Consider the following 16,733-nt stretch of genomic DNA (forward strand, 5'->3'; position numbering starts at 1 on the left):
GCCGTGACGTCCCGACTTCGTTTCAAAATTTTTGTTTTGTCCAGTTCTGGTACAGAGTGACATTCTTTGTTCAGTGACATGCCCATGTTCCTGAGGGAATAGCCGGGCTTCTTCAGAAAGGACCAAAATACAGTGTGGAAAAGATGCCAGCCCACGAGCTGCTAGCCTTGAATAGCTGGGTAGCCAAGAAAGCCCAAGAGGACGACGGGGAGAGGTGCCTTCTGGACGGCGTATACAGCCTACTTGGTAGCGTCCCTTCTACAACACCCGACCGCCACAAGTTGGACGACGTTGCCTCCCATTTCAAGGACAATTACCTGAGGCTTCTGCAGAGCGACAAGGAAGGAGGATTCGGGGCGACGACCTCCGGAGTGTTCAATGTCAAGGCCAGCCTGGTCGTCCACAAGAACTTTATCCCGACAAACGTGAGTGCCGCCACGCAGAAGAATAAGGCTGTAGCCCTTTGCAATAGTCTTGAACTTACTAAACTTGCTAAGGGCATTGAATACAGTAAGAAAAGCAGCCTAACCGTTTTTTTTCGCTGCAAAAACGCATAAAGTTGGTATCTCCTAAAGGACCATTGTGAGCGAGAAAGATTCTTTGCAAGAACTTGTCAGTCGCTACCTTCTGAAGCAGCTTAGCGATTTGTGTATAAATGACCCGTTTGATACCAAGAATTCTACTAGGGTAATCAGTGCAATACGGGGCAAGACGGACATATGCTACGCCTCTTCGGTTGATGTAGAAGATTTGTTTTATTCCGTACCGCACAGTAAACTTTTGCCCGTGGTTGTTGAATGCATCGAAGAAAATGGTGATATAGCCTTCCAAAATGCAGCAGGTATTTCCGCCACTAACTTTTTGGTTCTACTTGAATTCTACCTAAGTGCAACGTGCATCTCGTTTGACGACAAGCTTTTCATTCAAAAGAAAGGTATTTGCATCGGCTCGTGTGTAGCGCCAGTACTGTGCAGCTTTTTCTTGGCGAGTGTCGACCGTGACCTAAGTAATTTAATTAACTCTAACAAGGTTCTTAAGATTTTTAAGTACGTTGACAATTTTCTGGTCCGCTTGAAGAAACAAGACAAAGCCACCTACCCCAACACTGTGACTGAAATTTTAAACCTTTTTAATCGGGACGGGAAGGGTGAGCTACTCATGAGCTACACCTTTACAGTAGTCTACAGTTTTTAGATATTAACCTTAACTTTTCAGACTACCGCGTTTGTTGGAAATATTCACCCCGAGCCACCAAGGAACTGCGGCCTTACGATTCTGCACATTCCAAGATGGTAAATCGAGCTATAGCGGCTTTGTGCCTCCCGACTGCGCTCTACAAATCATGTGAGCATGCTATAGAAAAAAGTTTTGGCCATCAGATGACCAGACTACAAGCCACAGACTTCCTGCGCTCAATGCTCACTGTCGTGACTGAGGCTTTCCTTCGCGAAACAAAAACTGCCCTGAAAAGAGCTCACGCAGAGCCTTTGCACAGAAAAACATGCCCTGAAGTTATACCTTACGCCCACCGAGTCGCACATAATCTAAAGAAGGTCGCCACGAGGCATAAGCTTGGTCTCGGTTGTGTTTTCAGCACCGCCTAAACTTGGCACATTATGCGCGCGAACCGACCCTACAAAGAAACCTCTCTAAACATGCAATAAGAAGCATGCTAAACCTTTTGTAAACTGCATTGAAGGTGTTATCAGATACCGTTGGACTGTGGTAAAGTATACATCGGCCAAACTTGTCGATGTGTTAATGAGTGACAACGAGAGCACGCCCTCTCCATGAAAAAAGGGACGGGATCACACTTGCCGTCCCTCGGCAAAGAATGTCACTGTGTACCCGAATTGGACAAAACAAAAATTTTGAAACGAAGTCGGGACGTCACGGCACGTGAAGTAGCGGAAGCCTTCTACATTAGCGAAGGGGACATAACTGCGTGAGCGTACGTGCCATCACTGCTAATCTGCGCAAAAGAGTGTGCATTCCTTGATAACTTTCTTGATGTGTGTTGATTTGTGCGGATGGCTGTTAGTCTTTTTAGCACACGTGTGTGATTACGCCGAATGTATATATGCATGCCGTCTTTAAAAAAAATGCAGTTTCGAGTTAGCACCCGTCCCGTCCTTTTCACCGTTCGTGTCTTTTGCTGCGCTAAATCTTATTTCTGTTACGGGAGTCGAATGTACAGCCGTGAGCTGAAGTAAACGGACCACGGGAGCGCTGGCCAAAACTAATCGCTGCGCCGTCTGGTTGCTCGGCGCCTGTTGTCGAGACCGCGCACAGCGCAGGCGCGGCCTAGCAGTACAGCACACATGCCGCTATCACTCGCCGCTTCGCGATTGTCTCACGCTCCGATAAATTGACGCCAGGGGAGCCGCGCTGCCCTTTTACTGCCTGCGGGTCACGCACCTTCAGTGGAAATGGCGCGCTGGCGCAATCGGCGGCAACGCGGCTCCGCTGGCAGAGTGGGCGCGCTGGTGATTATCTCGGGCTTCAAGCTTTTTTTTTTTTTGCGATCCCCCCCCCCCCTTCCCCCCTCCCCCGCCGTCATATATTGAAGAAGAAAATGAAGCAGAAAAAAATCACTGGACAGTCGAAGAAAATAAAACACAACACCATCTTTGTCGGTTTTGAGGACAGTCTCCCGAGAATATCAGCGAACTGGGAAAATTATTGATGCTAACCTTGCATGCCAAGGTATTGACAAATACTGCTGTGTTTAGGTATGTACTGCATTGCTTTATGAAACTTCGTTTGCCGCATGCGGCATATGTGCCATTTCGCAATTGCTCGGGAAAATCCAGCTTCGCAATTTTTCAAGTGCGACGCACCGACACGTAAATTTTATGTTCAAAAACTGTATTGCGATATGAGATACCATTGAACCACGCCTTCAATTCCCAGCGACTATCGAACTGCATGCAAACTACATTTTTCGATTAGATTTATTTGCACTTGAAAACATTATTGAGAGTTCTTGCGCACTTCTGTGCCATGAGTTGAAATTGAAGGATTTGATCCAAAGAGGGTCCTTCAGTCGACGATTGGAGATAAAAAGATTACTAGCTTATGGTCGACAGCATGCGGCAAACAAACGACGGTATACTTCAAAACAGCCAAGTTTATTTACACGTAATATTTTACAAAGCATTGCACAGGGCTGTCGTTCATAGATGGGGGTCCGCAGACAAAAAGAGGAACGTGGGAGAAGAGGAACTCCGTGGGTCCCTCCGCGATACTCCCAACTTCCTTTCTTTTTCCAAACCCTGCCACGAACTAAAAAAAGTGGATTTGCCGGATGACATGCTAAAATAACGCCTCCGCACAGCACATATTTTAAAGCTGGCTTTTCGCACAACGTTTAAATTATGCAGAAAAGCCACACTCAAAGGGCGTGCATAGAGATATGAGTATGAGCGACTTTGGCTGCAAGGGTTAATTGTGCGACAATAGGGCACGTATCAACATATTTCATCGTGGGGTCCCTCACCACTTTCGCAAGCCCAGAAGGAGTATTTGGCATGCTACCGGCCGAGTACCACTGGCATAAATAATCAGTCAGAGGTCGGGCAAATCCCAAGTCTGGCGGGCAGCCCTTTCCTTCACCACGCCATAATCTTTATTTAATTACAAAAGTCCTGCCTCCCAAAGAGACGTCTCAACCGAGAGTGAGGAGGACCTATCAATTAGCCAATACTATAGGCCGCTGAGCGGCCACAAAGACAGTCAATTGTTGTTGTGTATACAAATAGCTATGGGACCCAACTCTGTCACTCTCATGCAGAAACTCAAAACTCGAAAAACACGAACAACACGAAAAACACGAAACACGAACTCGAACAAACAAGACAGCAGATATCAACTGAGAAACTTCATCACTTAACAAAAAAAGAAACCTCCTGCTTTTTGAATAAAAAAAAGGCTACGAGCCCAACGCAGCCACAGCACGCTATGTGTGGCAGCGTAGCACCATTGCCACTTATCAGGTGAGTCGCATCGTTTTCAATGATAGGGCGGTGCCCGGCAGTGTTCCTCTAACTGCGCGGCGTGATTCCCCTGGCGTCAATTTATCGGAGCGTGAGACAATCGCGAAGCAGCGAGCGATAGCGGCATGTGTGCTGTACTGCTAGGCCGCGCCTGCGCTGTGTGCGATCTTGACAGCAGGCGCCGCGCAACCAGACGGCGCAGCGATTAGTTTTGGCTACCGCTCCCGTGGTCCGTTTACTTCAGCTCACGACTGTACCTTCAAGCGTGAAAGCAGCACTGAAGCTGGATGTTTGCTTCTAGATGTGCTCAGACAGTAAAACATACAGCAGATGCATTGTAAGACACATGCTTCCTGACTAATGCTTTTGAGTTGAATCATCAAACCAAAACTTTATTTAATAGGAGCGAAAGCGAGGGAACAGGAATTACGAGAAGGCACCTTGACTTCTAATTTCTGTTCATGTCATAAGCATGTGATGTTTTCATTCACAAGTTATTGAATGTACATTTTGTGTGCATTTATTTTCTTTCTGCATCCTGTACGTTGGCGAGTTATTTTGCATGGCTGATGTCTATGAGAAGGGTCATGTACCCCTCAAGATATAAATGAATGGCTTTCTTGCTTGGCTCCCGTTCGAGTACCCAAGTGAAAGGAACTCCAGTTTTGGCCACGCAGAGAGGAATCGCCCCATTCCTTTTGTACATCCCCTTAAATTATGCTTACTCGTACATAATAGGAATGGCAGCAAGGGCGGAGTGCGAAACGTGCGGCACATCGGAGACGATACGCCACGTTTTATGCGAGTGCCCACGCTACTCGGCTGAAAGAAAAAAAAGCTGTCGTCAGCGCTGAGGAACCTGGGCTCTCGGCGGCCATTTTCGGAGGAGAAGAATCTGTGCCACTGGCCTTCTCAGTCATCCGCTCAGAAGGCGACTAAGGAACTATTACGTTTTATACGGGCGACGAATTTGAACACTAGGCTATAGACTGAGAGCCTCCACTGTCAATCACTGTCAGTGCCTCAGTGCTGGGCATACGTGTCTGGTCCAACTTTTCCTCTTTTTTTCCTCTCTCTTTTTTGCCCATTTCCCCTTTCCCACGTGCAGGATAGCAAACTAGGCTCTAGCCAGGTTAACTTTCCTGCCTCCTACATTCTTTCTTCCTTCCTTCCTTTAAATTCAATACAGCTCCTCCTGGAACCTCCTCCGTAAAATCGTTTGCCAGTTAAAAAAACGCCTTCTTACACAGCTCTCGACAGTTGAAATAGTCGAAAAGGCTTAAGTGCCTAATCTCAACGTAGCATGCACAAGCAGATGCTGTTTCTGCTTCCCTCTTGTGACGCTGAAGCATTTATGGGTATGGTACTTATCAAAGGGTTCCATTCATGCCTCTGCATCCGCATGTACACTCTTAAAAAAAGGTCGGAGCATTCACTAATGGAATACTAACAAGTTACTTGCCCCAGTATACACTAGGTACTTAGTAACTGGAGGTAGTAAATGTAGCACTTGTCAGAATTACTAACCGAAGCAGGCAGTAAGCACCACTACCCCAACTAGTAAAGTCCCAGCGATAGCACTTTTCTGAGCTACATGCGTTTACTAACTGGACATGCACAACCTAGTCATAAGCACAACCTAAATCTAGTGCTACCACTTCCTACACTCAGTTAATTTACTAACCATGTAGTTGTTAGTGCCAGAGCCTACGTACAAAACCGCGGGGTAGTAAGGTTCGTAAGGAGTTAGTAAATACGGCCGTTACTACCTTTTTATGACCTTTTTTATTAAGAGTGTACGTCACGGTCCCAAATCAGAAGGGAGATCCTCGCGTTCTTTAGATGAGTATTTCCCTACCACACCGAATGATCTGTGTGCCTCATAAGAGCACGGTCATGATCCCTCTCCTCAGTCTGTTCTTCGAACTACTTATGAGCAACGCCATGGGAATTCCACCTTTCAAAACATAAGTGAGGAGCAAGATGAAACACCGCTGTGAACCACGAAAAGTAAGATCCTGCTCTTCATTCCTTTCCTTGATCATACTAGCAAAGAGCCAGGTAAAATGCAATGTCCATCATTAGCAGCAGCTCAACTTTTCAGTACCTCAAACAACAAACACGAGACAAGGAAATTAAGCGATGATATGCACCATGTCCTGTCTCTGTGTGTTTTCTCCTTTTGTCTGAGACTTCAGGCTGTCTGCCGTAGAATTCAACATGTAACAACTGGCTCAGATTCTCCCTATTTGATGTTGCAAAGGGGATCTCACTCATCGCACGCTAAATCATTGGTGTTACACACCACTATTCGTCACGTGAGAGTAGCGTCATGATCCTGCCCTTTATTATTGTCCCGAAGTTAATGAGTAGCAGTGTGACATACGAATCTCAGACCAAGTAAAGATGTCGTTGCTTACCTTCCTGCTTTTTTATCCTTTTTATATTACAATTTCGTGTCATACCATTGTTATCATCATACAATTGGTACGGTCCAAGACATGGTGCTTTACATAATTGAGTGGTGGCGACCGTGAAACCATGCATCATTTACACACAAAAAAAACTCTCTGATGAAAGTGGAGTAAGTTTAACATAACGATCAAGGTGCAGAAACACTGTTGTGTAAGTGCTGCAACCTTTCATCTCGATGTGGGCAGCTGAGCTTCCTGAAGCGTAAGAGTAGACACTCAATAACGCGCACCACAGTTTGCGTCGTGCAGAAGCTTTGCAAGTAGGTAGCAGCAGCTTGAAGTTGTATATGTACGCATTACTTCTGGGATACGGTACCTGCTGTTTGAACTCAAACCAGCTGCAACTTTGTAATCTCACTGTTTGCAATTGCTTCTAATGAATACCGGAATTAAAGAAAAATTCAGTTGCTAGTCAGCGTGTGTCCTGTCTCCCTCCTTTTTCTAGTTTGTCGTCTTTGCGCTGTTCTTTCCATCATGAGTCACCAATCAGGGACCGCTCCAAATGGGAACTTTGAGACGGACATGCTGCGGACATGAGGATTCCGCCGCCCCTGGTGCGCTCTTACAATAGAAATTCACTGGGCAAAGAAAACTACATCCACTGCAGAAACTCTGGCCCTGGTATTTGTTTTTATTGGAGAGCCTATCAGTTTGATCATATGCAAATGTCGTTTCAAATCGCGCGCCATCAGCCGCAAAGGGTTCGCACAACATCCGACAGATGGCGACGAGTGTACTGGCCAGTAGGAAGACGCATTGAAACATCCCCCTCGCGAGGGGCACGATCAAATGGAGAGCATTTCCGGGGGCGCACGACGTTCAGTAGTTTGCGTTACGTTAATGTGGTTGCATTTGTGGCAACTGCTGACGAGAGAGCGCTCGTCAGCAGTAATTTGAATGAGTCAACGATATAAGGCGCGTTCATAGCCTCGTATTCTGTGTCGGCTTTGTGGCGCAGTGGTTAGAGTACCTTGTACATTGCGTTCCTTCCGCAGGGTCGAGGGGTCGAAACCTGGCGCCGGATAGTATTTCTTTTTTTTATTAGTAGGGAGGGGTGCGGTGCGGACTACGGACGCCAACGCGGGTGACATCGTGAGTTACTGAAATGCTCTGCATTTAAAATGCAAATCTGCTTCATAATGATGTTAACAATGCTGAGAACGAAATCAGCCAGCTTTGTCTGAGCCTTACAGTTTCTAAGGCTCAAATTTACAAAATTAAGGGGGCAGACGTTATCTCCCAGCAAAATTTATCTGTTGGGACTAATTTAAAATCAAACTAGTTCCAGTTTAGGCCCACGTCGTTCAGGGGCTTGTTACTTTGACATCGCACCTGGACTCCAAGTTAGGGCCACTTGTAGATGAAAAGGGGGCCGGTGACTCCTGTATAGTTCAGGCATCAGAGCTTTCGAAAGAATCGAGAGCAGGGCCAGTTGGTAGCATTCAACGACCAATTGCTCCCACCGATTATGATAAAGTCGGCTTCACGTCTAAGCACACACGCACTGCTCGGAATACACTCCCCCTTTCTTCATGGGCAATATGACCCGTGCGGGGACAGAATGGGACTCAGAAAGGAAACAACAACACAAGCGCTGACCAACAACTGAATCTTTTTATTACTGAGTGCACACTTAGCAGTCATGACGTATACATCACATTCGCGCAAAACAATCAGACTCAAGAAGTGTACAGATAAGCCACTTCGAAATCCAGTAAAGATATGGACGGGCAACTAATACAATCTTCAGAATTCTTTTTGCTAAAAAAGGCTTCAGCAGTCTTCCTTGTTCGCACGTCCCTGTATGCCATCAAATACGAAACCAAGAGATCGACTGCAGGTCACTAAAGATGTGATGGGCTATAGGAAGCAATCGATTCAATAAATTGCGAAAGAATGCCGCAACGCTTATGAATTAATAAGAACACTGCAACCCACCAACCAAGCCTCCCCCAACCCTGGTCTGCACGGCGCGCAATGCAAGCTTTTGTAATTTACAAAGCGCCTTGACAGGATGATCGAGTTTGGCCATTATCATCCAGCCACACAGTCAATTGCTTTGTTCAGTTTAAAGTTCCCTGACATATTTTGGAGGCCATATGATAACAATACCGTACCTTCACTGGTCAACTCATCGTAATTTCGAAAGGTATAAACAGAATTGAATTGAATTGAACTGAATTGTTTATTTCGGCAACAAAAGGAGGTTGCCCTGGGGCTATGGCAAAAGGCAACATTTAAAATCGCCTGACTAGGTCCCTAGCCCCAGGCAGCACAAACACACATACAGCAGTTTGTTACAAAACGCAAATGGCTTAGAAATTGTAATTGAAACCTTATACAATTCTATGTACAACTATAGAACAACATCAGGCTAACCATACACAGTTTGTATCCCTTTCTGAAATCTGTACAGTATTCACGATCCAAATTTGTAAGCACAAATATGCGTAATAAAATAACTGTTGTTACATACCGAAAAATAGTTTTTTACAGTGATTACAACACAAAATCATTATTACATAAAACACACGCACACAATAACAGAGCTACAAAAGAGGAGACGGAAGAACATGACATTATTGCTCGAGTAGAAGCCTTTTAACTTTTTTCCGGAAGGCTAACAGAGAAGAGCAGCTTAGCATCACATCAAGTAGAGAAGGATACATATTTAAAATATTTGGTATCTGCCATTGAAGCAGTTGCATGCCGTACCCTGTCCTAGTCTGAATTTTTTAAATGCAATGTGCCTGAGATGGATCAGTATTAGTGTATAATGATAAAAATATTTCTGGGTCTGATTTCAAGTTCAGGAAGGCTATTTCGGCTAGGCGTTGATTATATATGTCTTTAATAGTCAATATGTAGCTACATTTAAAAAACGAAGAGACATGTTGTCGACTTGATAAGTTGTGAATGAATCGTAAACCACGTTTTTGCATTAAATAAAGAACATGAATGTTTGATTGTGACGTAGCGCCCCAAACTAGTAAACAATATTGTAGCCTTGAGTGAACAGCGCGGTGGTAAAGTTGTCGTTTTATGTTTTTTGGTAACAACACATGAAGCTTGTTAAGGGACATTTGTGTCGTCAGCGTATAACACCATTTCAGGCGTCTCAGGAATGTTGACAATATCATTAATATAAAGAAGAAATAGTACTGGTCCTAATATAGACCCTTGTGGGACACCAAAAGCGAGGTATCCAGCATCTGATAATACGTTATTATATACAACAAACTGTACTCTATTTGATAAATAGCTCTGCAATAGCTTATACGCCGTGCCACGTATTCCGTAATATGGAAGCTTTCTGAAAAGAATATGATGCTTGATTGAATCAAAAGCTTTTTTAAAATCAACAAAAATGCCAATTATATAGAGGCGGTTTTCTATGTTAGAAAATTTTTTTTCCTTAATGTTAAATAAAGCTGATTCTGTTGATTTCCCCATTTCAAACCCATATTGTTTGGAAATAACAGTTGATATTTTTTTTAAGGTGAACAGACTACCGATTCATTCCTAGCTATAAGGTGAATAAATAAACTAGCGCCTCATATAATTTGTGAAGTACGGGAGGCGCTGAGTAAACACGTGCTTTAAGCCAGACGCAAAAATGGTTAATATTTTTGTTCCTGCACACAGCACCCCCCCCCCCCCCCCCCTTTCCCCCTCAAAGGAGCGTCAAGCGTGCTCTGCACATCGCTTTCCGAGTTTTGAAATTCCTATGAACTGACACGACATTTTTCATCGGTATTTCCGACTTTTGTTAACAAGCACGAAGCGTGCATATGTTTGCTTTGTAACCATTCCGTTGCATTTATTCGATGGCCTCAACAAAAGAACCTGCAGTTGTGCAGAATTCCACTATTTTTGGGCGAGAGATGGGCACGCACTGCCGCTATTAAAATGTGATAAAAGGGCCAGATGACAAAACATCCGCTTTTCATAACTTACCTGTGTTACCACTTAAGACGTACATTCTTGGTTGCGCATGTATTCCTTAAAATCATGATAAAAGACATAATCCCACAATGATGCACATAGTGGTGCTCAAGTGCACCAAATACAATTGCCGCAAAAAAGAAGTTCCAAAATCTTCCACTGAGATAAAAAGAAAGGGTAAATGCTAAACAGTAAGAGCCTGAAGACGCCTAGCTTGCATTCAGCGTTATGTTGGAAAATATATGGAATAATTATAGAAGCTACAACTTAAAAATTACGCAATATATGCGTCTCCAAAGCTTTTTTTATAAGCGATTTCAGTTTCAGGCACAATCTGTATGCCTTGTAAATGTGTAATTGATTGTCACCTCATCCTATTTATCCCACTGATGTCAGCAAAATGTTATTCTCTATACACATGAAAGGCAATGTAAACCATTCAGGACAAGGGCGACTACATTACAATTTTGTAAGCTAAGTTTGATTAAAAGCAGGCAGATAGTAAGTTTGATAGGAAGTTTGATTAAAAGCAGGAAGAAAAGCAGGAAGGATAGTAATTCGCTATTTTATGGACAATGGCAGCTACGTGCAAACGCTGCTGCAGCATGAAGGGAGCCACCATATCCTGCAAAGGTCTCTCACCACACCAAATCGATCAGTTACCTATAGATACTTTGGATGCGAGTGAAAAAACTGTGGAGAGAGGTAAACCGAGAGGCACCAAACCCAAGGTGTTAGCAGAAATAAGGCCTGTACTAACAAAAATTGCGTTCAACTTCACAGGAAACTGATACGGGTGCTCTGTGCCACGAATTCTACAGTTATGCCATATTTTGTTTTTATTTAGCGGTTTATTTATTTAGATACAAATTATTTGAGGGAAGACATAAATACATGTTCATGTATCACATGCACTATCAGGTAATGTGTGTGAAAATGTGATCGCAGTGTTGGGATCACGCTTTTACGCGCTGAAGCCAGGTACAGGCTATTAGGCATGCCACAGTAAAGTGCTAGAGATATCGCAATCTTGGATGACAACTGTACTGTTGACCATGCTGCGTTGAATGTGTCTTCGCTAAAATAGGTTCGCACTTTTTCTGCTGACGTTTAGCAGTTACTTTCAGTAAGTCCATAAACTGATCAATTGCCCGAAAAAAATCTCAGGGGGTTTACTTCCTGGAACATATATGTAGACTAATTTTAAGTGTGGGCTGAGCCCAAGGACGCGGGTTCGACTGCCGGCCACGGTGGCCGCTTTTCTGGTGGAGGCGAAAAGCGAAAACGCCCGTGTGTTCGAGATTTTTGCACCCGTCAAAGACCCCCAGGTGGCCAAAGTTAATCCGGAGCCCTTCACTACGGTGCGCCTCATCGCCCGTGTAGCGTCGGCTTTTTAAACCCCCACTTAATCATCATCTTTGAGTGTATTAAGCCTTCACGCATTATTTTCGATGAGTGCACTGCATTCCTTTTGCACAGATATAAAACATCCATTTACATCATAACCTATAAAGCCAGTCATGGTCAATGTCCCATGAAACTGCAGTCTTAAAATATCATGCCTTATATTTTATTTGCATACATTTTTCAGTTACACCATATGTACTTGTTCCGAGTACGCATTTGCTTGATATGGAAGGCATAATTTACACTTTGACTTGTAAAGTCCCCCGAAAAATGGTATGCCCCAGAGTTTCCTTTAAAAATCCTTACATTTTCTTGGGAAGGCCGTAACCACTTTCACGGGAGTATTCTAAACGACAGTAAGGTGTTTCTGAAGGGCAGTATTATTTCTAAAGAATGCGACAGCAGCAAAACTAGGAAAACAAAAGTAGTGCGAGTTTAGAAAACACAAAGCGTACAATGCTATTTACGGAAGTTTCCGCGAAAGTTGGCACTTACTATCAGCAGTGATGAGCTTCCAACTTGTCCCGAAGACTTAAACTCTTCTGTGAAACTGCAGTAAAACTTATATCGAGTGACAATTCAGTTTTGTCTCAGCAGGAAACCTCGCAAATTAAAACCGCTACTTTGAAGTGAAGCAGCTTTCACTTTTCTTTTCTCGCGGAAGCAAGAGAGCCACCCGTAAATGCTTTGCGCGTGCAGGAGGTGCGCCGCCATTACCTGCGCCTGACTACGCAGCATTACTCGCACCCTTTGGTTTCCCGCCTTCAACAGCGTTCAGCGTCAAAGATTCATCAGGCCATCTTTGGTGATGTCATGGCCCTGCCCGCTGTATCTCAATGGCAGCACAGCACTGGGTCGCCTCCATGGACTGTTCCCTGCATTGACACCAATGCTGATATCCCCGGGATGCCAAAAAAACAATCTATATCTACAGTGGCAGCACGGCAGATGACGCTCAATTACATGCATGACCGTTATGCTGATTATGTGCATATATATACCGATGGATCGTCGACAACCACCTCGTCGTCGTCAGCTTTCACAATACCGAGTCTTCACATCGATCAGGGGGTCAAGCTCTCGCACCCTACATCGTCGACGGCTGCAGAGCTTTACGCAATATATCTTGCAGTCAAATTTATCGCTACAATGACTTCACCGACTAAATGGGCAGTTCTCACAGTTTCAAAAGCGGCTCTTCAAGCCCTAAATCCAATTGCGGCTTACAGTCATCACAATATCTTGGCAAGACACATCTGTGATGTGATGGCAACTGAAATAGGAAAAACTCAGAAAATAACATTTCAGTGGATTCCCGGGCACATTGGAATAAGAGGAAATTCACGAGCTGACCGATTAGCAGCAACCGCTCATTCAAATTCCACGTGTAGCGCCGTGCCTTTTACCAGAGGTGATGTTAAAAATTATTTGGAAAAACTAAGGACACACATTACTTTGGAAACCAGGTTGACCGATAAATATCGTTCATCGCTGTTATACCAAGTGGACCCGTACCTTACATACCCGTGTGCGTCTCATCTGGGTCGTTCCGTCGACACGTTAATACATCGCCTTCGCCTTGACGTGGCCTACACCAAGAAATTTCTTTACCGTATTCGATTCGCTGATGACACCTGCTGTGCTTGTGGACACCAAACTGAAGATGTGCATCATGTCCTGCTTGAGTGCCCTCTATATGCGACCGATCGGAAAAAACTAAGTGATAAGCTTAACCTGCTATATCGGACACCGCTATCCTTGCCGAAACTGTTGGGTCCGTGGGACAATGTACGCAACCAAACGAAAGCCTTCCTTGCCTTAAGGGATTTTTTTCAAATGACAAATATGTGTGAACACTATTAAATAAGTGCACTTTCCTCTGAAACGCTCTGAAATGGGTGTGGAAACACACAAGGGTGTTATGTATATTGGCGAAACTATCTGTGTCGCGTCGTGGATGTCGTCTGTATATAGATGTGTATAGTTCTCTTGGTTTTTTTTTAAAACTATATTCCACTGCTGTAAGGAATCATATATATATATATATATATATATATATATATATATATATATATATATATATATATATATATATATATATATATATATATATATATATATATATATATATATATATATATATATATATATATATATATATATATATATATATATATATATATATATATATATATATATATATATATATATATATATATATATATATATATATATATATATATATATATATATATATATGGGTGTGCTTGTGTACTACACAGAGCAAGTAGTTACTGAGTGCGCATCTTTCATCCGCTGCTGTATCAATGTACTTAATCTAACCCCTTGTGGTTCCTTAGGGCAAGTATTGTACCTTTTGTACTCCAATGCCTGGAGTAGCCAGCTCCTGTTTGGGTTGGAGCTAAACTCTCCAATAAATAATTATTTCTCTCTCTCTTTTGGTAAGACATGAAGAGAATATATACTCATATATGAAAGACCCTATTAGCCATTGTAAACAAAAATACAGTCTTGGAATAGAAAACCCAAGATAGTTTTAGAAGCTGAAGCTAGACGTGGCTAAATTGCACTCTTCGATGAACTGAATCGCACTCTTTGATGACTATATCTTTGCTAAAATAGGTTAACTAAGCTTTGCTAAGTGCGCGTCGCTTGGCGCCCTTGCTACGGTGCTCTTCTGCAGGGCCATTCCCACGCTTCCCCGACACCTCAAAGCGGTGCGCCAGCCCAAGAACGCATGCGCGCGACCGCGCCGTTTCAAAACGACGCCAATTTTTAATGCGTAGTATTCTTTGCCGCGTACCCCAACACCCAACAGCCGGGACCATGTAACGCCCTGCATTTCCAGAAAAATGCAGATATCGCGGAAGTTCCACCTGTAATCGCTATAATAGCGTAGAGCTCTAATCGCTATAAATAGCTGTAAATAGCGTAAATGATAGCGTAAATAGAGCTGTAATCGCCATAAAAGCGTAAAAATAAATTGGTCGCACAAAATTTTGAAAAACTGAAAAATAGGAAAAATACAAAAAATTACGGGAAATGTCGAAACGTATAAGCTATGGAATTTCCACAATAATGCAAATATCGCGAAAGTTCCACCGGTAATCTTTATATAGCTTAAAAAGGGGGAATTGGTCGAACTAAAGTTTGGAAAAAAAAAGAAAACTATCAATAACTAGGAAAGCTGGCGAAGCGTGCAACGCCCTGCATTTCCACAATAATGCAGATGTCGGGAAAGTTCCAAATGTAATCTCTATAATAACGTAAATGGAGATAATTGGTCTAACGAAATTTTGAAAAGCTAAAAAATAAGAAGAATATAAAATACTTACGAAATTTGTTAAAACGTATGACGAATTGCATTTCCACAATAATGCAGATATCGCGAAAGTTGCACCTGTAATCGTTATAATAGCGTAAATGGAGCTAATTGGTCGAACGAAATTTTTAAAAACTAAATAATAATAATAATAATAATAATAATAATAATATGATGATGATGGTTGGGTTTTTATGGCGCAAGGCCGACTAAGCGTAAAGAGTGCCAAGGTAAAGTTTTATGAGGACGAAGTAAGTGTAAAACATTTAACTAAAATATACGTGAAATGGCATAAAAGGCAATGAAGATGACTGTTGTAAAGGGCCAGGGTTTCAACACGCATGGTAATTAATGAGGTGTAAAAACTTGACATCGCTAAGAAACTTAAAAGTACGCTTGTGGGTGATTATGGGGTCGTCACCGTAAAAAGTACAATGGGTGTAGTGGAATGTGTTGTCTGTATAGTTGTGCAAAGTGCTTGTGTCGTGTTGTTTCTAGTGCCTTGCATTGTATGAGTATATGGATTACGGACAGGGCCTCTCCACACCCGCTGCACATGGGTCTTGGAGATCCCGTGAGCAGGTGGGAGTGTGTTGCCTGCGCGTGGCCTATCCGTAATAGAGCCAGGGTACTTTATTGTGTCTGTTGTGTGTGTCAGTGGTGTATGCCCCCAAGGGTGGCTTTATAACGTGTAGTTTGTTCTCTGTCGTTAATTCCAGTGTGCTTGCCATGTTGTGCGAAGGTGTTGTCGGATGTGTGACTTGAGGTCGGTGTGTGACTTGAGATCGGTGTAAGAGAGAACCCTTAGTATATTCATTATTTTTGAGCATTTATGTTTTAGTTTTATGTGTGGGATGAATGTGAGCTTTTCGTCAAAGATTACACCTAAAAACTTGTGTTCCTTTTTAACAGCAATCGACACCCCATTGAGTTGAATGTTTGGATCCGGCCGGATGCCACGCCTCTTGGAAAACAAAACACAAGTGCACTTTCCTGGATTAAATTTAAAACCATTGCTATCTGCCCAGCCGGCTAGCTTGTTAACACCAAGCTGGACTTGGCGCTCACAGACAGACAAGTTACAGGATTTAAAGGAGAGTTGAACGTCGTCTACATAGATTGATCAGGAAATAGATGGTGGCAGTGCCTTCCTAAGAGAATTCATTTTCACAATAAAAATGGTGCAGCTAAAAACTACACCTAGTGGTACGCCATTTTCCTGCACATGAACCCTAGAGAGTGAGTTCCAACTCGCACGCGAAACGTTCTTTCAGACAAGTAATGGCAGGCGTGTTCATCATGTTACCAGACATGCCAAAGGACTTCAAATCGCTGAGGATACCATACCGCCAAGCAGTATCATACGCCTTTTCAAGATAAAAAAACTGCTGTCATACAGTACTGCTTGTGGAGAAAGCCATATTTTATATTTGACTATAATGCAACGAGTTGATCGTTGATAGATCTCCCCGCCCTGAAGCCTGCCTGGCAGCTCTCGAGAAGGCAATTGCAGTCTAAGAAGTGCACGAGTCTCCAGTTTATCAACTTCTCGAAGAGCTTACACAGGCA

At 43.2% G+C, this 16,733-nt stretch overlaps 1 protein-coding gene across 1 annotated transcript in view; it reads left to right on the top strand.

The window, feature by feature from the left end:
- Positions 1 to 202: 202 nt before the first annotated feature.
- The window catches only part of LOC144179583 (alkylglycerol monooxygenase-like), a 167,573-nt gene continuing 151,042 nt past the window's right edge, over positions 203 to 16,733 (top strand). The window contains exon 1 of the mRNA XM_077707994.1: positions 203 to 425. The gene's annotated coding sequence lies outside the window, so the exon portion shown is untranslated. The remainder of the gene's footprint in view (positions 426 to 16,733) is intronic.

This window comes from Haemaphysalis longicornis, unplaced genomic scaffold (genome assembly GCF_048455015.1).
Source record: "Haemaphysalis longicornis isolate Haplotype H1 unplaced genomic scaffold, Haemaphysalis longicornis Haplotype H1 scaffold_4, whole genome shotgun sequence".
In the NCBI taxonomy this organism is placed as follows: domain Eukaryota; kingdom Metazoa; phylum Arthropoda; class Arachnida; order Ixodida; family Ixodidae; genus Haemaphysalis; species Haemaphysalis longicornis.